This window comes from Lissotriton vulgaris, chromosome 5 (genome assembly GCF_964263255.1).
Source record: "Lissotriton vulgaris chromosome 5, aLisVul1.2, whole genome shotgun sequence".
NCBI lineage: Eukaryota > Metazoa > Chordata > Amphibia > Caudata > Salamandridae > Lissotriton > Lissotriton vulgaris.
The window spans coordinates 1,092,023,512-1,092,050,254 of NC_141693.1; positions in this window are offsets into that span (position 1 = coordinate 1,092,023,512).

The following is a 26,743-nucleotide window of genomic DNA, read 5'->3' on the forward strand; positions in this document are numbered from 1 at the left end:
ATAAAGCACTTGCACTTTAAAAGAAAGAAATTGAATTTCAGTTACCTTGTGAAGGAGGGAGTCAGTTGCGGGGCTGCGCTGACGTCACTCTGTGCCGCGCTGGTATTGGTCGAAACAGCGGGCGTGTAGCGAAGATAGTATTGTAAAGGAGGGGTGAGCGCAGGAGCGGGGGAATTCATCTCACGAAAAGGCTGTGCACCCATTGGTTGAGATTATTTGCAACCACAGTGTTTATTGGTTGTCGAGAAAAATAGGACGAACTAGTATTGGAAGTGATTTTGTAAACAAAAAAAACTTGTAGAAAGTATATGTGGTATCCAACTTATCCAGAGATTAGACCTGATCCCAGATACCAAGGGTTTGCTTTTGAACAGTCGATACGAGGTAGACCTCGCAGAATGTACGGAAGCAAGAGAAAAATTACTCTTGTAGACAAAGTTAAAAATTATTTCAAGAAAGATAAGCCAATTAAAACTAGAGAAGGAGTTATTATACCACCACCAAACATTCCTGCATCCTTCATGATGTTTGACAGAGGGTACCATGCTTGTGTATGGTTGGAAAATTGGGTGAAATATACCAAAGGTGACGGAATTTTAGCATTCACTTTAAACAGTACCTTTAGTGGATGAATTTTGTTCAACTTGAGAACCCGAATGAATGAATTACATCCCAGTCCTAGATTGACACAATATGAGGTGTTAGAGGAATGGGAAATAGAAGTTTTTGAGCAGGACAGACCAGGAATTGACAAAGGGTTAAGTAAGCTTTACCCAAAAGTTAAATGATATACTAAAGAAAAAAGAATGAAAGAATGGAGACAGAATATGCTAGTGGAAGGACTTTACCCAGTACTGACAGTAGAGGAGCCTGTGGGAGGCAAAAGGACTGAAAAAACTAGACATTTGATGACTACTGGTGATTGTATGATGAGTACTTGGAGGATTTATTAATGAAAAATCCACCACCATATAGTGAAGAAACGAGAATAGTAAACCCAAGAAATCTGTTCTTTAGGCCTCCCTGTAATGAGGGGGTCGCGCACATCTGATCCGACTGCTCCATTCTATAGGCCTTCCTGTAATGAGGGGTCAAGCACCTCAAATCCAACTGCTCCGTTCTTTAATCCACCTTTAATTCCGCAAGTGATTCATGAGACCTTCCTTGAGAGGGTCTTACAAGAAAGAGAAAAGGAAGCTTTAAATAAGTAGAGGAGTGAATTAATTCAGAAAATATCCCAGTTAAATTCAAGTCCTGAGGCTTAGACAATTCCAGTAACCATTGGCCCAGTTGTTCCATTGTACGGAGATAAACAAGTTAGTCCAAAGGCTCCAGTTGTAACGACATCAGTAGTACAGCCAAGAAAAGAAACCTCGATAGTAGATGATCAGGCAAGAGAATGTGAATCAGTGATTTCCTTAATGGATTTACCAATACGAGAACCTGACCGAGGTTCCATGAGAAAAACCACACCTGTACCAGCAAGGGAAGTACAGATAGAGACTTCATCAGGAACGAGAAGTGCCACTGTAGTAACTCCTGAGGAAATAGACAGATGGACCCGAGAAATCGAGAGACCAAAAATGCAGCCCAAGCCATTAGACATATTTAAATTAAGAATTGAAATAGAAGAATTTATGAATGGAAATGCCCCGGTTACTTACCGGTAATCTTCATTACTCCGAGTATGGTCTTCCTCGCCACATGACTTACAAAGTGAGCTTCAGCTCCACGACAGAACCCTCCAAAGTAAAAAAAGCCTCCCACCCCCTCCCAACATGGCCGACCAGTCACCCCTGACCTCTATAAGAGGCGGGCCGGCCCAACCAACAGCCTGAACCACCAAGCAAACAATGAAGCCGATAGCCAGACAGGGAGGGGGGGAGGGAACTCATGTGGCGAGGAAGACCATACTCGGAGTATTGAAGATTACCGGTAAGTAACCGGGGCATTACCTCCTCGTTAGTCTTCCTCGCCACATGACTTACAAAGTGAGCAAATACCCAAGCCAAAAGGCTTCATTGACCACAAGAAGAACAACACCACACGGTGATGCAGAGAAACCAACACAAGGTTTATGCAGTACAATGCAAAGAAAACAGGAATTACAGCAAAACTGAATCAAGTCACAAAGAAAAAGCCATCAAGGAGCCACAGCTCCCGCACTCAGAATGGCCCCAGCGAAGTCCCCAGGGACAGAACCACCCAAGCCAACGCGATAGTGTTCCATGAACATGTGGGGGGACGACCACGTCGCCGCCCGACAAATCTCCTCAGCGGAGACACCCTTGAAGGAGGCCCAGGACACAGATACACTCCTAGTGGAACGACCCTGGACCCCCGCCTGTACCACCGAACCCAGCGAAGCATATGAAAGGATGATAGCCTGATTAAGCCAGCGACTCAAGGCGGAAAGAGAGGGCTAGTGGCCAGAATGAACGGGACCGAAAGACTCGAACAGGCTATCACACCGGGAAAGGGAAGACGTGCGCCCAAGATAAACTAAAACAGCACGTAGGACATCCAGCAAGGACAAGGAAGGAACCGTGTCAGGTGGGAAAGAAGGCAAAGACACCTCCCGCGCCCGGTACACCAGGTAAGGAACCATGGGAAGAAAACGGGGGTCATGACGGAGAAGCAACCTGTCCGGCAAAACCCGCAAGAAGGGAGGGGAGCGGAGGAACGAACCCAGCTCGCCCATCCGCCCGGCAGACACCACGGCCACCAGGAAAACCACCTTAAAGGTGAGAAACCGCACAGCCACCGAGGCCAGGGGTTCAAAGGGAGGACCCCGAAGGGCTCGTAGAACGAGAGGGAGAACCCAAGGGGGAGACAGGCAGAGCGTCCGGAGCAAACGAGCCACCAGGGGACCCAGCCCGTCGAAAGCCGGACCGCGGAAGGCCCGCAAGGCCGCCCACTGGGCCCCCAGGGAGGAAGGGGCCAAACCCAAGGAAAAACCCTCAGCAAAGAAATCCAAGACCCCCAAGGGATCCACGCAGACCGCACCAACGCGAGAAAGAAGCCCAGTGCCGGGCATAAGAAGATAAGGTGGAAGACCTGCGGGAGCCTCGCAGCAAATCCACAACTCCAGAAGAACAACCCCGAGCAAGCAGCGACACCCGCTCAAGAGCCAGGCCTGCAGATGGAGCCAGCGCAACACCGACACCGGGAGGCCCATCAACTGAAAGGGCAGAACCGGGAGCGGCCAGTAGGCCTGAACCGCCAACCCGCAAAGGAGAGGGTACCAGGGGCGGCGGACCCAGCCGGGAACCACCAGAAGCACCCTGGCTCTGTCCAAGCGAAACATGCAGAGGACCAGGGGAATCAGGGGGAACGGGGGAAATGCGTACAGCAGACCGGATGGCCAAGCGAATGACAGAGCATCCACACGCCACACCCCCGGAACCGGGAGGAGAGTCCGCGAACAGATCCACCAGAGGCAGACCGAAGTGAGACACCAGGCGCCGAAACACCACCGGGGTCAGGGAGAGACAAGGCAACGAAGGAAAGACCCGACACAGTCGATCCGCCTCCACGTCGTCGGACCCCGGGAGATAGACAGCCCGAAGAGACAGGACCGACGACTCCGCCCAAGACAACAACTCCTGAGTCAGAAACCAAAGGGAGCAAACCCTGCACCCCCCCAGATGGTAGACATAGCTCCTCACAACCTGGTTGTCTGCCCAGACCAAGACATGGTGACCCCGTAGAGAAGGAGCAAAAAAGACGGCAGGCCAGGAGGACTGCCACAACTCCCGACAGAACGAGGAGCAGTGTGCTGGCAGGCGAACCCAACAACCCGGAATCGACCCAGCGGCCAAGTTCGCCCCCCCCAGCCGAGGAGGCAACGGACGTGACCACCCTGGACGGGGAAACCAAGGAGGAAAGACCCCCGGGGAGGCGAGAACCAAGACCCTCTCTCAGCGAAGAATACCCACCAGGCAGGCCAGGAGCACAGCCCACACCCATGGGCCAGAAGGCAAGCCCAACGGAAGCACCCGCAACTGAGAGTGGAAACCACCAATCGCAGAACCGGAAAAAAACATCCGCCACTCAGACCAACCCATCGGACACGGAAGGAAGGAGACCAGAAAAAGCAGCAATGCCGCCGAGAGCCAAACCGAACACAAAAGCGTGGAACGGCGAGATACCCCCTTGTAGGCATTTAACCAGGCCCGACCCTGCATAACTTCGGAGAGCAAACGAGAACAGGTGCTAACAGGGAGGGACGGCCGTAGGCCTCACCAACCAGCCAACCCAACACCAAACGAAGCAGAGGGGAGGACCGGGCCCAGGCACACGAGTCCGGAAGGAGGACAGGCCCGAGACGGGCACAGAAGGGACCACTGTACATAGAGCAGGGAGCCGAGGGAGGGGAGGCACCGTCTGACGTGAAGCCTCATCCATGAAAAAGAAGAGACCGAGACGTGTCACACGACCAGGAAAACCAAAAACTGTCCGAAAACATCCCAGAAAGCCATCCAGAGCAGACAAAGGAAGGAGTAGATGTCCGAACTACCTGAGAAGGCGGGACCCCGAGGAAGGCCCGCATGACAAGCAAGACCGAACTCCGGCCAGCAAGTCCGAAAAGCCCAATACCCGAGACAGACATGTCCCAAGCCGGGACGAAACGGCGGAGACCGCCCCCCACAGGGAACCCCCCGGAGGGAGACGGCCGAAAGCCAGGATCCAGTGGCGGAAAGGGAGCGGCAGCACCAGGACGAGACTGGGAATAGCCGAAGACCGGGGAGCCCCGGCCGCGACCCAACCCCCGAAAGGGCGAGACGCCCTCACCCACAGGCGGACAAGGAAACACAAGGTTGGCCGAGCCCAGGGGAGCGGGCCCCAAACGAAAGGACAGGAGACAGCCAAAATTGGCCTCCCGCAGAAAACTCTGAATCCACCAGAGCAAAGCACCCCTGGCCACCACCGTCGACATGGACGCAGCCAGACCAGACGCCTGAGCCAGCATCGCGGCACCACAGCGGCCGTAGCCGCAACCAGAGTGGTAAAGGCGACGCCCCGATCCAGGTGCACCCCCCGGGCCCGGAAGCCAATCATGAACGCACCTCGTGAAGACAGACACCCCACCAGAGAGTCCACCCTCGCTGCCAGAGGAAAAACACGAACCACACCCCCTCAACGCCCATCACGACGGACGCAAGCAGAGGAAGGGAGTCCGGAGACATGCGTAGAAAACGCACCAAGAGAACCCCGGGATCAACCACCGCCGCCGGAGGCGGGAAATGCAAGCCAATCTAGACAAGCGAGAAACACACTATCCACCCCCCCCCACCACCTCCGACGGAGCGGGGCCATCGAGAGGGAGGCGAGGCGAGGAGGGGGCAGGGCAACCCGCTGCGCAAGGACATCCAGTAGGGACAGCGCAGTAAAAGGGAGACCCAGCAGACGGCGACAGAAGAGGGACCAGAACCCACGCCACCATGAGGAGACCAGAAGGCTCAGCATCACAGAAGAACAAACTCACTTGAGTCTGGCGCCATAGAACACTCGGCCATCCTGATGGCACAGGGTGTGCCTAGTTTGACTACACAGCACACATCCCCACCGGAGGAAACACGGGCCCCCAGGACGCTGGAAAGGCAATTCAGAAGTGGGATCTGAACCCACGCCTTTCCGCGCATGAACCGATTGTGCCCCTGGAGCGCACATCAAAACAGTGACTGCAGTGAAAAGGTATGAAACCAAACAGCCGCGCCAGCAGGGGAACCCAGCCGCGCATGGCCGACGAAGGCATTCACAGGCCGCACCTGGCGGAAACAAAACCCCGCCCACAAGAGGCGGGAGGCGCCCGGAGCCAACCCCAGCGCGGCAACCAGCCGCGGGTTGTAGGGAAGCCAAAAAATCCCGATTGAAGGCGGCAGCGACCAGCGCCGCGTTACCAAGACCCAGGCCGGCAGGAGGGGAGCACCCGGACCCGGTCAGCAGAGCCCCCGAGGACCCACAGACAAATGAGGTAGGACCGAGCCCGCCCCCACTGCCCACAGACAGGGACGCGCCACAATAATGAAGAAGCAAAGGCACCCTAGCAAGAGCCGTCTTAACTCCGAGGCTCACAACCTCGGCAAGGCTCAGTGCAAGTACCGCCGTAGAAGCGTCGCGCACCACTGAAAGCGCCCAAGGAGCGCACATCAAGACCGAGCTTGAAGCGAAATGGATCACGGACCCCGAGGACCCGCATCCAATCCGCAGCTCCATGCGATGCACGAGTACGCGAGTGCATCAATACAGAGAACCGGGACACCCGGAGACGCCTGTACTACAAGTGAAAACCGGGATAGAACCCGGGGCCACACACATGCGAAGCCTGCGCACACAGAGCAAATGCCACAGTGCAAGCGTAAAGGAAACGCGCCAGTACCAACGCGGCAGGCAGGGGCGTGCAGTGCACGACAGCGCGAGTACCCAGGACCCACGCATAGGCGTTTGAAAGCAACCGGAGCCCCAGCATACACACAGGAGAACCCCCAGCGCCGGACCCAAAGCCCACAAACGGGCAAGGGCCCTTCAGTAACGACCGGGGGAGACACAGGAATGCACAAACACCCCATATCCCCGGCCGCCCCCACCCCTGTAAACCCCTGGCACGCTATAGCAGCACCTAACCGGCCCCACAGGACCGCGGGAAGGAAGAGGGGGGGGATTTAAGTTCCAGGTACCAGGGACCGCTATAGCAGGATCCTCAACCCAAAACCCATGGGCCAGCTAACGCCGGCCCATCTTACCTGTACAGCGCCTCTGGAGAGAATCGCGCAGAACAAAAAAAACAGGCTGTTGGTCGGGCCGGCCCGCCTCTTATAGAGGTCAGGGGTGACTGGTCGGCCATGTTGGGAGGGGGTGGGAGGCTTTTTTTACTTTGGAGGGTTCTGTCGTGGAGCTGAAGCTCACTTTGTAAGTCATGTGGCGAGGAAGACTAACGAGGAGGTAATGTGGGATTGGAAAGATTGAATACCCTCAGTAAAGACAAATTGCAGTTTGTCTGTAAAAGCATCACTAGAAATACAAGGGTGTTTCACGAAAAATTAATGGATATGGCAGCTAGCATGGGAATTGACATTGGCAAATCTAAAGTGTTGCAGAAACCCTATCGAGTAGAATTCTCTGACAAAGATTTAGAGAACATGAATGTGTCAGGGAAAAAGGTCCAGATTAGAAAGCTGTTAAATTTGATGCAAAAATGGGGTGATCTAGAGAAATGGAGAGCCAGATGGGCAAAGAAAAAGGACGAGGTGCGGTCAAGACAAATGGCTCAGAATTTGTCCTAAAAGAAGCAGACTAGGTAGAAAAATTATGTCCCATGCAAGAAGTACCAGGTGGAGGATATGTACATGTGCCATGGTCCAGACAAGATATTGTATCATTTACAAATGACTTCCCAAAATTCCGAGAGAAACCTGTAGAGTGGTACAGACAGGTCGAGAGATTTGTGAAAGTTTCAAAATGCCTCCTGAAAGATCTAGATGGTTTCTTTGACATTGTAGTTCCTGTAGATCTATGGACAGATTGTTAAATTGCTGTAGATTGGCCAAATGAGGAATACCCTAGAGACCCAAAGACAGGGGCTCCTTCCAAAGACGTAATAAGGAAGTACAATCAGGTAATGTTGTACCTGAAAGGAAAGGTGTCTACAAAAGAGACAGACTGGACCCGAATAGATAGAACTACTCTGAATCGCGATGAAACTGTGCATTCATATTATGAGCGTCTGTTACAAGTGTTCAAAACGTACAGTGGGCTAGATAATATTGAAATGAAGGACATGACCCACTTCATTTACCGATTTGTGTTAGGGTTAAGGCCGGAAATCTCACAGTGGATCAAAGATAATAAAATCTGTTGGCAAGCTAAGCCCATAGATGAGGTCCTGAAATATGCAAAATATTGTGAAGCTGAGCTAGAAAACAATAAAAAGGAATTGAAAGAAAAAGTCATGTGGGCAAAAGTAAAATTAGCAGAGCACTAAGAACAGCAGTTAAGCAAAATGACAAACACTCAGAATTAGACCCTGGGAGTGGGGGGAAACCGAGGGTAAAAATAAGCAGAGAGGAGGCCAGGAAGAAATTTCCCTGCCACGGGTGCAGAAAAATGGGGCACTGGAGGGACGAGTGTAAGGCTGTGTAGAATGATAATGTACAAATTAATGATTTAAATCCACAGGCGCAGAATGAGGGACCACGGAAGACACAGCAACAGGTAAAACAGAATCAGTTGCCTCGTGCACCTAGGCCAAACTATAGGAGCAAAGCACAACAGGGTGAAGAAGCCGAAGTTTGGGAAGAAAGGGAGGATAGAAATGCAGCAACTTCGCAATTCCTGTTAAATGATACATTCCTCTGTGACGAACCTTACTGGCGGTGCCTGAGGGGGGAGGATGAGGAGTGAGTGCTTGGCGCCTCCTTGCTGGTAGACCAGTCAGAGCCATACATTGAAGGAAAGGTTAAAGGAAATGACGTCACCTTTCTGTTGGAAACTGATGCTACCCGTTCTACTGTGAGAACAGCAGACGTTCCAAACCTACCCCTCTCGGGAGAAGCGATCCAAGTAGTGGCCATTTCTAATAAATTAATTAGTACTCCAGTAACAGAACCCATGGAAATTAAAATAGGGAATTTCAAAGAAATGCATAGATTCGTTGTTTGGGATTCAAGTCCTGTAAACCTACTAGGACGAGATTTGCTGTGCAAAATGAACTGTACCATCTTTTGCAATCCAAATGGCGTCGAAATTCAGACCCCAGATGAAGACAGAATCTACAAATTAATGATGATAAGACCTGACTCAGAAATTAAAAGACTGACAATACAAGACTTACCAGAAGAGCTCCAACAGACAGTGAAACCAGAAGTATGGGATTTCACTGGAAAAGATGTAGGATTAATGGCAAATGTTGACCCAATTAAACTTACCATAAAAGAAGATGCAATTTACCCCAATACCCACCAGTATAAAATGAGTGCAGAAGTAAAAGCAGGGGTTGCTATTGAAATAAAAAGGTTGTTGGAAGCAGATATCATTCAGGAGGTGTTGAGCAGTCCTTGTAATTTGCCAATAATTGGAATAAAGAAACCAAGTGGTAAGTACAGGGTAGTACAGGACCTGCGCAAGGTTAATAACATTGTTGTTCCTTGCTGTCCTATTGTGCCAAACCCTGCAGTGATCTTGTATCAAATACCATGGAATGCTGGATGGTTTACTGTTATCGATCTATGTCATGCATTCTTTTCGATACCATTGCATCCAGAGAGCAAATTTATTTTCTCATTTGAATTCGACAGTCATGTTTACGTCTGGAATCGTGTTACTCGGGGGTACACAGGGAGTCCTCCGATTTTCAATCAAATTCTGAAAAAATTTCTTGAATCCTTGGTATTGCCTAGAGAATCAGTCCTGGTGCAATATATAGACGACCTCTTGGTGGCGTCTAAAAGCAGGAAAGACTGTGTCATTGACACCATTGCCTTACTGAACCATTTAGGTGAAGGGTGACATAAAGTGTCACCAGAAAAACTACAGTTCTGTACCTCCTCAGTGAAATATCTGGGGCACCAGATAGAGAGAGGTATCAGGAAGGTTACCACAGAAAGGATTAGAATAATTCGAAACATGGAGCTGCCCAATACCCAGAAAGAAATTAGAATGTTTCTTGGAGTTGTAGGATACTGTAGGCAGTGGATTGTGGGATTTGTAGTCCTAGCAAGACCATTGATAAAAATGACAAAGAAAGGAGCAAAACACCCAGTGGAATGGGATGAGGAAAGCATGTCAGCTTTTACGAAATTACGAGAATGTCTGTGTGCAGCTCCCGCATTAGGAATGCCTGACTATTCAAATGAGTTTGCACTGTTTTGTGACACACAAGACAATTGCGCACTTTCAGTCCTGACCCAAATTCATGATTTAACCAGACGTGCTGTACAATATTTTTCCTCTATTTTGGATCCAGTGGCTGCTGGATTACCTGGATGTCTGAAAGCAGTAGCTGCAACTTGCATGAGTATTGGACAAAGTGAATCCATTATTATGGGACATCCTGTACCTGTGTATGTTCCACATGCAGTTGTAATTTTGTTGACCAGAACCAAAACTCAGAATCTCACACCTAGCTGCCTATTAGGATGGCCGAAGGACCTGTGTCCATCCGCCAGCCATGAGGAGGGCCGTCCACAGGGGCAGCGGTGGCCCCTCCGTGTGAATTCGGATGTGACCGCCACCCTGGCGGGCACATCCTTTATTTTTAACATTGTTGCGGGTGCTGCTTGAAGCAGCACCCGCCGCAATTTTAAAACTGCAAGCAGTGCATTTGCATGCACAAAGCGTCAGGCACCGCGCGGTGCCTGCCGCTTCGTGCATGCAAATGCAGGGGGGTACCATTTCTGCCACGGTAAGGAATGTCACAGGGCAAATCCTAATATGGCTGGCGGTGTCTGATAGACACCACCACCATATTAGAGCTTTTCCGCCGCAGTCTCGTGGCAGAAAAGCGGCGGACGGTCCGCCGATGACCCCCCAGCCATCCTAATCTGGCGGGGGGTCTTCACAAACACCGCAGAGGTGAATCCGCATCCTCCGGGCCGGCGGTGGCTTCCAAATTCACTCACAGCAGAAGTAAAAGGAGAAGTCGAGCATGACTGCCTTGATCTGACTGAGATAAGCGTTGGGAACTTCGGAAACTGATAGATGCCTTTAAAAATCTAGGATGTTTGGCTTATCTTCAAGAGCCCGCTCGCCTTAAAGTTATTTGTGATGGGCAAGTGGTTTTTTTCACTGATCCCATATCTGCGGAACAATGTTTGGAAAAATTTTCACGGGACAACGAAAAAAGAAAACAAAAAGAAAAAGAAAATTAAGGTTGCATCTTTGTGCAAATTTCTAAAGGGACTGGATTGTATACAGAGATATGCTTATATATGTCTGTCCCTCTCTTTCTCTGTTTTCTTTTCTCTCCTTCCCCTTTTTTTCTCTTTTTTTTCTATCTTTTTCTTTCTTCTTCTTTTTCTTCTTGATCTAGGCGGGGTTTTTTATTTTGGGTTCGAATTGAAGTGAATATAGACACTGTAAGATACAAGTAGGCACGAATTAAATATGGTTAGTGCAGCCACTCATACATGCTTCTTCACTGCGCTGCCACGCTAGCGGCAGCAATGCTAGAGGGGAGCTCCCCCCCAAGAAACAGGGAGCCGCAAGGGAGGGGGTGGGGTTTCCACAAGGGCAGGGGTGGCAACGGGTGTCGTGGGTGGAGGGGGGCGAAAAAGGTAAAAAACATGATTGCAAGATTTGATGATATATTTTTGTTTAATAAACGTAGAAACGAAAAGGTAACGAAGGTAAAACGTATCGAGGAAAAGGAGAACAACATATTTATGATCAATATTAAATAAATGCTGAAGTTAAGAATCCTATGTTGGAATGTAGACGGCCTAAACAGTAAAAGCAAAAGAAAATTAGTACAGGAAGAGATTAAACTGTATAACCCTAATATAGTGTTGCTGACGGAAACTCATATAAAATACCAAGACAGAAAGGTGTTAACCCAGCTAGGCTATGAATTGGTTATTTGTACTTCTTTAAATGAGACTATAAGGGGGGTCGCTATTTTAAAACAAAAAACGCTCCCAATAGAGATAATTAAAACAGCCTCTGATAACAGAGGTAGATGGGTAATAGCACAGATGCAAGGAGAGATGTTTAAGCTGGTACTATGTGTGGTATATGGCCCAAATATTGATAAACCTAAAATCTATGAAGATCTAAGCTTAGAATTGTTAGAATGGGAGGGGGAAACCATGATTGCTGGAGATTTCAACTGTGTTATGAACTACAAAATAGACTCTACGGGGCCAATGAACTTTAAACGAATGTATAAAGTAAGAGCTGCTATTTTAGAGCTTGCAAGATTAAACAACATTAGAGATTTATGGCGGTCTAAACATCCCAGGGTACCCGGCTTTACTTATTACTCTGCCCCGCACAGATCTTGCTCTAGGATTGACATGGTATGGGCCTCGCAACAAATTTTAGAAAAGTGTGCGATTGAAATCTGTCCCAAAGTCACATCGGATCATAACCCTCTTCTTTTGGATGTTAATTTGGAAAATCGGAATGTAAAACCACGAAAGTTCACTTTTCCTAGACATTTGCTAGTTGATCAAACATTCATCTCACTAATTAAAAAACACATACAAGAATTTATTGAGCTAAATGTTGATACTGCTAGTATCAATATGGTATGGGATGCTTGTAAGTGTAGCATTAGAGGGTGTGTCCAGCAATATGTATATAGGCTCAATGCAGAAAATTACAATAAAAATAAAGATAAGACATCTAAATTGTTGGACCTGGAAACACAATTGGCTGAAGCGACTTTGCACTCAAAAAGCGATATCGAGGGGCTTAGAGCACAACTGGTGGAATTGCAAGCTGGACTCAGAAAAGAGCTGAGAGAAAGATATGCGGTTAAACTACATAAATACAAGTTAGATCAATATGAAGGGGGTGACTGTATAGGAAAAGTATTGGCTTTTAAAACGGCAGATAGGAAAGCAAAAACTAGAATAAAGGAAATAATTGGATCAGATTTAGTGATTTATGGACAAGAGGATCAAATATTAAATCAATTTGTTAAATTTTATCAACATTTATATACCCCAGAGGAGCCATCGAACGAAGCAGAGGCTGTAAAATATCTAGAACAATACCTAAGACCATCGCGAGCATTAAATCACGAAGTTATTCAGCAATTAAATTCTGATATTACTACTGAGGAGATCAAATTGGCTATCAATCATTTACCATTAGGTAAGGCGGTAGGTGAGGATTGCATACCAGGGGAACTATATAAATTGTGCTATCAAGAGCTGGCCCCACTATTACAAAAAGTTATTAACTCAATTATTGTCTCTAAACAATCACCACCTTCATGGAAACTTGCTAAAATCATATTTTTTCTTAAGAAGGGAAAACCGGAAAAAGAGTGCGGCTCATATCGGCCCATATCTTTACTCAACTCTGATGTGAAAATTTTTTCAAAAATTTTAGCTAATCGGCTAGCACCCCATATGCCGGATATTGTCAATCCCCAACAACATGGCTTTGTGATTGGTAGAGATACTACATTACATGTTAATACTTCCATAACTGCTTTGGATGTAGCTGCAACGACCAATACCCCACTCGGTATGATAATGTTAGATGCTGAAAAAGCATTTGACCGAGTGGGGTGGGAATATTTGTGGACAGTATTAACTAAAATGGGCATAAATGGTTTTTATTTAGATTGGGTTAAATCTCTCTATGATGATCCACGGGCCGTGATCAGCTATGGAGGTATAGATTCTGACAACTTTAAGATTGCAAGAGGTACAAGACAGGGATGCCCTCTTTCCCCACTATTATTTGCTCTATCTCTAGAACCTTTTCTAAATGCTCTAAATGATCAAATCAATATAACTCCAGCTCAACATGGGGATATAACTCTTAAATTAACTGCCTTTGCGGATGATATCGCAATTTATACATCGGATGTTTGTAAATCTATGCCCGCAATTATAGAAGAAGCACATAAGTATGGGAAAATCTCCGGGTATAAGTTAAATGTTAACAAAACTCAAATTATTCTTAACTATACTCCGGCTACATGTAGCTTTAAAACCTGTAATGAAGCCGTATACTTAGGTATTAAGCTCACCGCCAAAGTGGAGAAAATTGTGGAAATAAACTATGGGTCATTCCTTAAAGATACGGCTGCGAGTTTTAAAAAATGGCACAAGATACCTTTGAGTTTGTTAGGGAGATTAAACTTGATAAAGATGAAAATTTTACCTAAGTTCCTTTATCTGTGCAGAGCTATACCGCTTCAACCAAACAAGCTTTTTTTTAGGAAATTGGATGGCATCTGTAGTAGCTTTATCTGGGGGTATAAAAAAGCACGAAGGGCGGTAAAATTTCTGACTCTCCCAATCTCTAAAGGGGGTCTAACGTTGCCGGATTTTAACCGATATTTTTTAGCTACTTTTCTTTTACGCACCAGGAGCCTATTAAAAAATACCCCCTCTTTATTTTTCCATCAATACATGTTGGGGGCAGATGCTAATCAATTTCTACTACGGGTCCATGATCCAAATTATTAAAGTTTAAGACTGCAAAACATGCCATACGAATTTGGGATAAAATTCTGCACACTAGTAATAGTTCATTTTTCAATAGTGAACTTAGATTATGGAACAATCCGGGTCTTCCTGACATATTTTCGGATGGTGTAGGTTATCGATGGATTAGACAGGATATAACCACATTAGGAGATCTATATTGTATTACTGGGTTGAGGGATTTCGAGAATCTAAAAATTACCAACGGGCTTACGGATGACATGCATTTTAAGTATAGACAACTAAGAGATTTTTTCTGTAATAAACTGAAAATAACGCAAGTTAAACACTCTGATATTATTGAAGGTATTTACTCAGAAAAAACTAAATCATTAATCAGGTTGGGATATCAATGGCTTATTAAGGAGAAGGGCGAAAACATTACTCAAATCGCAGCTAAATGGTCTCGGAGATTAAATCAAAACATAAATTCTGCACAGATTGGAAATGCCCTAACTCATTTAAGTGAAATAGTTCACTCCTCTAAGTTGAAAATGCAGCTATATAGGACAATTACGGAATTGTATTATACACCGCAAAGAATATCCAGCTGGACACATGGAAACTCTTTGACAGAGAAATCTAAGTGTGCTAAATGTAATACTGATGCGGCTGGAATAGAACACATGTTATTCTCATGCCCTGCGCTCTCCAATTTTTGGAACCGCATATCTTACCATTTTCAATTCAACCAGATAAACTCATCGGATCTTACAGTACAAATGGTCTTATTAGACATCCAAGAAAAGAATTATCCCCATAAGGATCTCTTAACGATTTTGATAGCATGTGCAAGATTAACAATAGCCAGGGGCTGGATTTCCAAAGAACCCCCTAGTGTAGCGGATTGGTTAGCTTTGGTTTACGAAATTAGAACTATGGAATTTGCTTTAGCTAAACTTAGGGGCCCTAAAGCTCTTCTGAGAAAAGAAAGGATATGGATGCACTTTTTTGAAGGCCAAGATGTATGATTTAGGATAGTTCAAAAAATTTGTCTATCTGCGCTTGTAGTTTATTATTGTAATAGTAGAGCTAATGTGAAATTTTGGCTTAATAATTAAGTATATGTTGTTGGCATTCATCAGTTTTTTTTGTTGCTCATATTAACTGTATTTGTATGTTAAGTATCGAATGGAATTGTAATGAATTATATCATTTCTCGCAATCAATAAAAATGTTTAAAAAAAAAAAAAAAAAAAGGATGGCCGAAGGACCTGTGTCCGTCCGCCAGCCATGAGGAGGGCCGTCCACAGGGGCAGCGGTGGCCCCTCCGTGTGAATTCGGATGTGACCGCCACCCTGGCGGGCACATCCTTTATTTTTAACATTGTTGCGGGTGCTGCTTGAAGCAGCACCCGCCGCAATTTTAAAACTGCAAGCAGTGCATTTGCATGCACAAAGCGTCAGGCACCGCGCGGTGCCTGCCGCTTCGTGCATGCAAATGCAGGGGGGTACCATTTCTGCCACGGTAAGGAATGTCACAGGGCAAATCCTAATATGGCTGGCGGTGTCTGATAGACACCACCACCATATTAGAGCTTTTCCGCCGCAGTCTCGTGGCAGAAAAGCGGCGGACGGTCCGCCGATGACCCCCCAGCCATCCTAATCTGGCGGGGGGTCTTCACAAACACCGCAGAGGTGAATCCGCATCCTCCGGGCCGGCGGTGGCTTCCAAATTCACTCACAGCAGAAGTAAAAGGAGAAGTCGAGCATGACTGCCTTGATCTGACTGAATATAGCACAAAACCACGCTCAGACATTAAAGAAGTGCCCCTAACTGACGAAGATTACGAACTGTTTGTAGATGGCTCATGTATGAGACATGAGGACGGAGGCATAAGTGCTGCCTATGCAGTATGCTCTTCAGGAGGTCCAGTGGAAGCATCCTATTTACATGGAGTCAAGTCTGCACAAATAGCTGAATTGGTTACATTGGCAAAAGCCTGTTAATTTGGGAGGAACATGAAAATAACCATATATACTGATAGCCAGTATGGTTATGGGGTTGTGCATGACTTTGGCCTATTGTGGCTACAAAGGGAGTTTCTGACTTCTTCAGGTACTCCTATCAGAAATGGAAATTTTGTGCAAGAATTACTGGAAGCAATCCAGTTACCAAAAGAATTGGCAGTGGTCAAGTGTGCTGCTCACAAATCTGGCGATGACAAAGTGACAGCAGGTAATCGATATGCTGACCAACTGGCCCAACATTGTGCAAAATACAAAATGGCGATGGGGGTAAACGGAAGCAGCTGCCAACTTCTGGTGCTTGAAGGAATAAAAACATGGGAAGAAGTTAGAGATTTGCAGAATGCAGCAGAACCAAAGGAAACGGAAAGATGGAGAAAATGTGGTTGTCAGAAAGGGAATGAGGATGGTGTCATCGTTTACCTTGATGATATGCCTGTGTTGCCAGACTGCCTGCTTGCTCCTATGGCTAGACTGATACATGGAGACACACATTTAGGAAGAGATGCCATGATTCGTGTCTTTAGACAGACATAGTTCAACTCGAAATTCAGGAACATAGCAGAGGCACTCTGCCAAAGGTGTATAGTATGTCAGCAATTCCATCCTGGAAAGAAAACTGTAGTTTTGCCAGGAAAGATTGGAAAGGCAGAAGGCCCATTCATACAATTACAACTTGACTTTATTCAGTTACCCCTGTGTTGAGGAATGAAGTACGTCCTCGTCATTGTCTGCCTATTTTCAAAATAGGTAGAGGCTTACCCTGCTCACCGAAATGATAGCATCACTGTAGCCAAACTGTTACTTAGGGAACTGATACCAAGGTACGGTTTTCCAGTCACAATTGAATCAGACAGAGGGGGGCATTTCCATAGCGAAGTAATAAGACAAATCTGTGAAGCATTCAAAATCACGCAAAAACTGCGCTGTGCATATCGCCCAGAGGTTTCTGGAGTGGTAGAACAACTGCATGGCAGAATCAAATCAAGATTTGGAAAAATGTGTGAATCTACTCAAATGGAATGGCCAGATGCTTTGCCACTTGTTTTGATGGGACTCAGAAGTATTCCAGTTCGGAACACAGGCTTGAGTCCACATGAGATACTGATGGGAAGAGCAATGCGGCAAGCATGGGTGCCAGGATACAAACTGATAAGCATATCTGATGATTTGGTACCGGAATACTGCGAGCAACTGGGTGACCAACTGCGTTCTATCTCTCACCAGATTGGGGAAGACGCCGTTGCCAGGCCAACAACTTCAGCACATGACTTGAACCCAGGTGATTGGGTTGTAATAAAGAAACATACTCGGAAGAGTTGCCTTGCGCCGAAGTGGGGAAGACCAAGACAAGTAATCCTGGTTAACACAACAGCTGTGAAGTGTGCAGGTGTGCCACGGTGGATCCATGCCAGCCATACGAAGAAAGTAACGGAACCTGAAGAAACTGAGGCTGAAGGTTGTGCAGCTGAGGGGTCTCCTAAAATTGGTCCTGAAGTAGCTGAAGAAGAACAACCGAGCTCCAGTCAAGATGATTGGGTCCCAGTAATCGACCTGACTCTCAATCCAATAAGAACAAGAAGACAAACCTTCTTAGATAGAGAGTGAGATAGTGAGGACGAGACAGGAATAGAAGAAGACGATCAGATTATTGAAATCCAAATCAAATCTGATGATGAGGAAGACCAGATAGGGAAAGAACAGATTATTGACACTCCTCCAAGAACTCCAGAGCCTGAAAAGGGACAGATAGAAATTAGAGCAGAAGTTCAAGCGGAAGAAAATCAAAAGTTCGAAGTGCTTGAAAAGGATCAGATAGAATTAGATAAATGTGTTCAGGAAGAAGAAATTGAAACAAAACAAAGCCCAATCCAGCATATACCTGAACAAGGCCAGCTTAGCGACCAGACAGAAGAAGCTGAAATAAGACCTGGAACTAGTCAGACAGGAAGAGAAAAAGAAGGCAATGCAATAGATGTGCCACACCTGAATGAGAATAAAAGAGCATTTGAAGAAAGCCAAATTACAGTGCCAGTTAAAAGATTCAGAAAAGTTGATAGAGTACCTAGATTTGTCAAAAGACTGAGACTGAGATTAAAGACTATTGATGAAGAATTTGAGCAAGAAAATCAAGACTCCAGTAAAACTGATCAGTCTGTGACAAAACCTAAAAGAAGAAGTGCCCGAATAAAAAGACTGAATAACAAGTATCAAAGTCCTGAATGGACTTATCTGGTGTTGGAAGATTTTGAAAACCTTGAAATAAGTGACGAAAGTGATGAAGAATTGATTGCTGACCAGACTGACGAAGAGGTGAAACCAACCTGAAAGTTGCCCTGTGTAAGCAACCTGTGCAAAGTTACAAAGAGGGGTTGAAGCTTCTTTTGAGTCAAAATGTCTGATTCTTCCTTGAATGGAAGACCGAGACGAAATTGTTGCAAAACATGCTGCAAAGTATGTTTATGTAGTGTAGCATTAGTACTTATATTATGGATAGGACTAACAATTACTATTCCGTATATGATGAGTAGAGATACTAATTTGTACCCTACTAAATCCGTGACAAAGGACACAGAAGAGCTGCAAACAAAAGATACACCACAAAGAGTAGAGACACAAGAGAAAGCACTGAGCCTTAGACAAACTAGAATGGACTAAGATGCACCATATGAGGAAGGACTGCATTATCATAGAATCAAGAACAGAACTCATTTAAATGTATTTGCAAACCTTTTAGTACATTACGTAGAAGCAATGGAGATAGAAGACTGTTACGTCTGTATGAAGCTACCTACTTCAGTAGCTGAGGGTGTGACATACCATCACTTGCCACTAACATATGGAATTTCCTGTAGCATTCTAGCTAGTTTATTCTATAAGACAGGACCTTTACAGTATTATTACTCTAATTCAGATGTGATATTTTCTGAACTTCCTTTACGTGGAAACCTGAATCCTGTACATACTAAAAGTGATGTAAGACGTTATATGGGAGATTACTTTCTAACTATAGGTACAATAGATTTAGGTGTAGCATATAGAGAAAACTCAACATGTTCATTACACGAACAAGAGAAAAGGTTTCTAAATATGGCAAAGAAAAGAAGAGAAAGTGTCCAAAGAAAAGCGAATGACAAAAGGCAGAAAACTCCTAAATGGGCTATAAATATAGGGAGCACCTCAAATGGTGAAGCAAATGCTGCTTTGTTGCTGGATTTTGAAAAGAAGGGGAAACTTTGTCTTCACAGAGAAAAGACTAGTTACTATAATAACATATTCATTGGTTCCAGTGAATGCGAACACAATTACAAGGTAATTGGAGGTTGGGGTTTCAAAAATGGGTCAGAACCTGTGTTTCCCGGAATTAATTATATATGTTGGAACAAGGCTTACTTCAAATTGCCAGATTATTGGTATGGAAGCTGTTATTTTGGTATTGTCTTCCCAAAGATATACCATGTGAATGAAGTCTCTGGAAGCAATGAAAACACTAATGGATTAATGCGTAGTAAAAGAGAAAGTGTAGGAGAAATAATAGGTGATATATTTAGTGCATTGATACTAACAGTGGGAGTGGCTCTGAATACACACAGGATCTTCAAACTGTCAACAGTAGTAGATCGGTTATCAACATTCACTGCGGGAGATTTCCTGATGGTCAATACCGAATTGGTTGCGATCAGATCTATGGTTTTACAAAATCGACTTGTTCTTGACACCCTATTGGCAAAAGAGGGCGGAGTCTGTAGAATGCTGAAAGCGCATCATTGTTGCACGTATATTCCAGACAAAAGTGTTGAGATTAAAAAGTATGTGAGAAACATAACTAATTTGGAAAGAGAGCTTAAACCACTGGAGGGTGATAGTGCCTGGAAGAGACTAACTGATGGTCTCTCCTCAGTAGGTAGTTGGTTTTCTAACCTAGGTAAAAGTCTTGTGAGTAAAATACTGATGCCAATAGCGGGAATAGGTTTATTAGTGCTCACTATGATAATCTGCTGCAAATGTCGAAAGCACAAAAAGAAATATACTGTCAATAGGAGAGGAATAAAAAGAAATGTTGAAGAACTCGAACTAGATGAAATGAATAACCAAATTTATAAAAGAGTGAATAATTCTCATCCTAATAAAGATGCAGAGAAAAAGCTGAATAGAAAGTTTGAAGAGATGATTGAAATGGGTGAAATGTGAAAAAGTTGGCATCTGATTCCATTAATAGTGAGGATAGTAAATATCATCAAAGAGGGGATTGATGGAGCAAGGATTCGCACTTTAAGCGACTTGCTTGTATCATGAACCTCAAATAACATTAATAAAATAACCAACATGTTTGTTTTACTAATTTTGCAAATTTTTCATAATACGGGGCGACTGAGTGAAGCATGCTTATGTGTTTATTAATCTTAATACGCTTGCACTATAAAATGGCCGCTGCTACGCTGGAAATTAGACTGCGCATGTGTCGGTCATAACCATGTGACGTGACGTATTCAATGTCTTGGAGGGAAAATAATTGCACAACTGCAATGAAGCTAATATGGCTGCTCTGTGTTCTCACATGCTTTAAGCTTGCATTGCCGCTTTCGCAAAGCTGTCTGTTCTGCATAAACAATAATGCAATAGTTTATATTACAGTAATGGGTGTAGTATAGTGATTCATGGTATACAGTGTAATCATTTATTTTTGTGTTCTAAATTGGTTTTTCTTGCTTTCCATGTATTGTATCCTTTGGGCCTGGGAGGTGCTTACTACTCCATTTTGGAAGTCCCTACTGCGCAGGTCTAGTTGCGGAGGGAAAAGAACTCTGCAGCAGTGGAACCCAGCCAGCTGGCAGCCACAGCCAAGATGCTCCTGGGAACCTGCCCTGCAACCTAGCTGAACAAAGTTGAACTGTACTGAAGTCGCTACAAATGTACATGAATATTGTATTCACCATTGTTGGCTGAAAAGCATATTTCATGAGAACATGGAATTTAAGGGGTGGGTACAGAATTTGAATATTAAGCCTGAGAAAGTCTAAAATTTAGGTGTTGTGATGACTTAACCTCCTCCTTTCTCCAATCAAAATTGGGGATCCTTACACTTGCAACATTGGGGGGTGGTACACTGACCCGAAAACCTGTATAACTAGCCTAGGTTTAGCTAGAGAAATTGTCCGACTTGTCCGAATAGCTGACCTGTCACTGACCCAACGCACTCTATAGGTAACTGATACAGAGAGCTGTGGAGCACTCTGTTGGAAGGTTCAAAAAACCCATTCCGGGGTTCTGATGATTGAAAGTGCTGGCGGAGCACTCTGGTGGGAGGTTCAAGAAACCCATTCCGGGGTTTTGGTAATTGAAAGTGCTGGCGAAGCACTTTGCTGGGAGGTTCAAGAACCCAATCGGGGTTATTGGCAGATTCCTTGCAGAGAAGGAGTAGCACAGGCGTTGCAACTGAAGCTGCAGGAGTTGGTCGTACCCTTCAGTGAACCCGGTCCTGATCCAAATTCTGGGGTTAACCTGTCCTGACTGTCCAGACTGTCCATAAGCTGTACCTGCTCGCCTACTGGGACATAAGTCCTTGCGGGTTCCCTTCCCGTCTTTTCAAACCAGGGTTGGTCATCACTTTATCCTAGGTAAATATAAAGTCTGTGTGTGTGATTTGCTTTTGTATAGTTGCATTACTAATTTCTCGAATATTGCAAAGTCTAATTGCATATGTTCCTTCTCTCCCCTATCTCTTGATAAATGAGATTTCATGCATTACTTGTCTATTAGCATGTTCCACTTTTCAACCCACGTCTAGTCAATGTAACTTGTTTCTATTCTAGTATATGTTCCTTGTCTTACCCTCCCTTTAGGAGATACGCTGAATTAATAGCATGTTCCAAATCTTACCTTCCCTGTTTTAATAAGGTTTTCTTTAACTGCTGCTTTTAATTGTGAAAGTCTTTTGGATTTATTATGTTCCTTTTCTTTACCCTCCTTTAAATCATTGTTGTGAAAGAGTGTTATTCTAAATATAGCATCTTCCTTGTTTTTTCCCTTCTATTATTCAAAGTTCTTAAATGCTTAGCATAATCTATCTTTTGCATAGCTATACACTTTTTATGATCTTGAATATAGATAGCTTAATATGTTTTAATATGATACTCATGACATATGATGATGATGATTAGATAAGGTTTTGAACCTACCCAGAGTCTGTGATTATTTCATTTTTCTCAAATGTTTATAAATGTTCTTGATTATCTAATATTTGACTAAACTCCCTGATCCAGTGTGTTTAGGTTCCTAGTATCTATTTGCTAGGTTATAGATATAGGAATTAGTAGTATAGAGAATCTTAAGTTATAGTGATAGTAGAGCGTGAGTTACCCAAAGTGATGTTAAGGTATATTTGAAAATTATGGGCCCAGGTGAGTATCAGTAAAAATTTCCTAGCCGGGTGACCTGCGCGCTCCATAAATTCCATTCACCCATTTGACCTGTAGCCTTGTCTAAAGTTTTCTATGGAAATTAACATGGTGAAAAGACGTTTTGGGAACCCCCTTTTTTCTCAGACCCCCCTTGACGAATCACCACTAAACTTTCAACATAGGAGCTGATATCAACAAAAAATTAGTTTTGAAATTTTCACGAAGATTGGTCATTGGGAATAGAATGTTGCCATTTTCCTATGGTAACTAGGTGCTAAGTATAACTACCTACTGGAGAGCGCCATATATATATTCACTGAAAAAAACATAGGTTTCAGCCATGTTATAGTTAGGAATTATCAATTAAAAAACCTTAGCAATTCACTGAAAAAAACATAGGTTTCACCCACGTTATAGTTAGAAATTAGCATTTAAAAAACCTTAGAAATTCACTGAAAAAAACATAGGTTTCACACATGGTTTCACACATAGGTTTCAGTGATGTCATTTGAGATGCCATCAGTGATGTCATGAGTGATGTCACTGACCATGTCATGAGTGATGTAATATGTGACGTCATCAGCAGTGCATTGCGGGCGCGCGAGTTATAGTTAGCTGAACTAACTATAACGGGGGAATTTCAATGGTTTTGTATGAGTGAAATGTCCAGCTAACTAAAACATGTGTGAAACCTATGTTTTTTTCAGTGAATTTCTGATAAATTCAAATATCAAATTCTCTTTCGAACAGGAAGCTAGTGCAAAGCTTTAATGTGATTAGAGACCCACACTCTGTGTCTCAACATAAGAATTGTCGTGGCTGCCGCATTCTGGATTACTTGAAGCCTATTCAATAGGTATTCCGGCTGGCCTAGGTACAAGATGTTCATGTAATCTAGCCAATAGACAATGAGAGTCTGGACTACTGTCTTCCTGTGAGGGATCAATAGTAAGGGGAGAACATTCTTTAGCACTCTTAGGAGACCAAAACAAGATCCAGCAACTGTTTGAATATGAGCTTTCATGGATAGAGTGTCATCCAGTGTGACACCCAGATTCTTAACTGTATTTACAGATGTTGCAGGGGGGTCATGTCAGCAGGCTACCATTGACGTCATACATCCCAGGATAAAGAACCGAAGATTAGCTCGGATTTCTCAGGATTGCTCTTTAATTGGTTCTGCCTTAGCCAAGTAAACACCCCTGAAAAATAGTTGTTAATCTCATCACCCCTAAACTCCTCGCCCTTGTCACATGTAAACAAGAGTTGAGTATCATTTGCGTACAAAATAATTGTCGCTCCGTATGACTCAGCCAAGGGAGCAAGGGGGCCATATATAAGTTGAAAAGCGTTGGGCTCAGAATTGAGCCCTGAGGGACACCTGCCTTCATGGGGCAGCAAAAGGCAGAGACCAAATCACTTGTTGTCTATCCTCCAGAAAGACGGAGAACCAGTTGAGTACTGTGCCACCAAGACCACACTCCTGAAGTCTCTGCAGGAGCCGGTCATTGGGCACGGTATCAAAAGCTGCGGAGAGGTCCATCAAAATCAGCACTGCTTTGCCTCCTTTATCTAATTTCTCTTTAATTTCAGAGACTTCAAGCAAGGCCATTTCTGTGCTAAAATTAGTGCGGAAAGCAGACTTGCTGTGATGGAGCAAATGGTTGGGTTCAATGTATTCTGTGGTAGCTAAATTCACATACTTCTCAAGGACTTTGGAGAAAAGAGGTAGTAGTGATAATAAAGGGAGGATTCTCATATTTTTCCAACTGTCCGGCATTCGGCTGTTATTCAGTGAAGCATAGAGGATCATATTGGCATCTGGATTAATGGCCGCTGCTACAGATGACAGCACTTTGGCTTGGCAGGTCCCAGAGGGTCCCAGAGGGAGAGCCAGACTTGAGGGATTTCATTATCTCCAGAGATTTTTCCAGAGGAAGACGGGGAAACTGTGTAAAAGATGGGCCTGTATCAGGGGTGACAGAAGGTGGGGAGCCTATGTTCACTTCTGTGGTCAGGGTGGGATCCTCAAAGGAATCTTGACTGGTTTTGATTTTATCGTAAAAATATGAGGCCAGATGGCTAATCTATTCTGAGGTGGGAGTAAAAGGTCTGTCGACCGCCCTAGGAGAAGTAAAGTCTTTCACTACTTTAAAAATTTCTTTACGTTTATTTCCAGCTGTCTCAATTTTAGATGAGAAGAAAGTTTTCTTTTCCTCAAGGATTTTATTATAGTGAACCTTACGGGCCTGTTTAAAAGTTTTGTTATCTTTGGGATTAACATTTTTCTGCCATGCCCTCTCCAGATGTTTACAGGCACTTTTGCTCTGCTTGAAAGCTTCCTTAAACCATGGGGCTGAGACGCTAGTGGGTTTAGCTGGACGTGAGACAAGAGGTGCAAGCTCCCGGGAGCGTAACCGGAGCCAATTCTCCAGGCAGTGTACATCACTCTCGAGGTTGCCGCTAAGGGAATTTGGATGTTGACTGAAAGCTTTGCTCAGGGCTGCTCTGGTGATCTGATGGAAAAGTCTGGAAGTGATGGGGCGAGGTTTCACATAGAATTGTGGGCAATTTGTCTCTTTACATACTCTAAAGCCTAAAAGATGATGGTCAGACCATACTAGGGGAGGGGCACATCGGTTTCTATCTCTACAGTGGGGAAAATAGGATCCAATGTATGTCCATTTTCATGTGTGGGGAGCCAATGGCTCCTGCACCATGATAGACTCCTGCTCTACTGGTTTGTCCATATGGATATTATGTGGTCTGCCCTGATTCGTCAGCGTGAACAGGATTAGCCAGGCTGCGTTGATGAAGTGATAAGTGGCTCACCCCAGAGAGGCTAATCCATTGGAAATAACCCAGTTGCAGAGGAATTCCAGGGTTGTAAACCACCAGCCTTCAAAGAAAAGATAGGACAGGCAGGGATGGCCAGGTCAATCTACCAACATCTCATGTGACCTAGCCTTAAGGAAGGAATTTGCAGATGTCAGGGGGAGGAGACCTATAAAATGAACCATACTGGAAGTTGGTTTAACTAGTTCTTGCTCCTCTGCTGAGATTTCAGCCATATTGAATTTTCGAAGAATACTGCTTTTGTGGGAGACCATTCTGCTACACTTTGGAGGAACTGGTCATGCTCTGGAGTGTTGCTCTGCACCTCAGTGGACAGGAGTACCCTCCTGCTTGACCCCAGAGAACACTGAGTAAGTATCTACGATGGGCAGAGCTTCTCAGATCTTCTGCTTGAAGCTAAGAGAAGAAGAAGGGTCCATCCTGGAAATTTGATTTGCACCAACCAGGCCCTGCACTCTGACTGACTGCACCTGCTGCACAATCTGGAATTATAGCCCTGTGCACCTAACTTGCTTCAAGAGGAATAAAGAGTGGGCTCCCTGTAAGCTACAGGTTAACGGAGCTCACCTGGATCGTGCCCACCAAGAATCCTCAACCTGGAGTGCATCCAGTGGATTTATGAGGGTTTTGTCCAAGTGGATTGTGGTAACTGAATTCCCAAGCTTTCAAGGACCATCTTGGAGTTTTCAGACCCTTGAATTGTGTTTTTGACACTTTGGTACTCCTAGAGGAACTTCAGGAAGAGGTTCTAGAAGTTTTCAGAACTTTGGAGCAACTTTACAAAAAGCTCAATAAGGAGACCGACTTAACCAGACAAGCCAAGCCAGCAATCCTCAACCACAAGCTGGCCTGCCCTGCTAGTTTGTCCTGCTGAAAAGCTCCAGAGGTCTGACTTCCGGAGATTGACCAGGAGTTTCCTGGAAAGCCAGCTAGCGAACACTCACTGAACCGAGCCTGGTGAAGAGTATTGAGGGACCCTTGAGGAAAAAGCTCCAAAAATGTTACTAAGTAAAATCATGACCAGCTCCAACAGCGAGAGTCAAGCCGCCCACCTTCAATATCGAGCAGGTCTGGGTCCCTGGTTCATCCTGCTGAAAAGCTCCAGAGGTCCAACTTCCATAGTTTGACCAGTAGCTCATCAAAAGTCAGAAGGTAAAGACTTTGACTGAGTCCTGCTGCGAGGGATAGCCACACAGGGCTCCATCGTGGTCGGCCTGAAACTTTGACTTTGTCCCAGTCTAGCGAAACCAGATGTCCCAATAGGTGCTTTAGGTTTATATGTGCTATATAGTGCTAATTCTTTGAAAATTATTATCTCTGTTTTCCCTTCATTGGATTTTGGTGTCATTTTGAA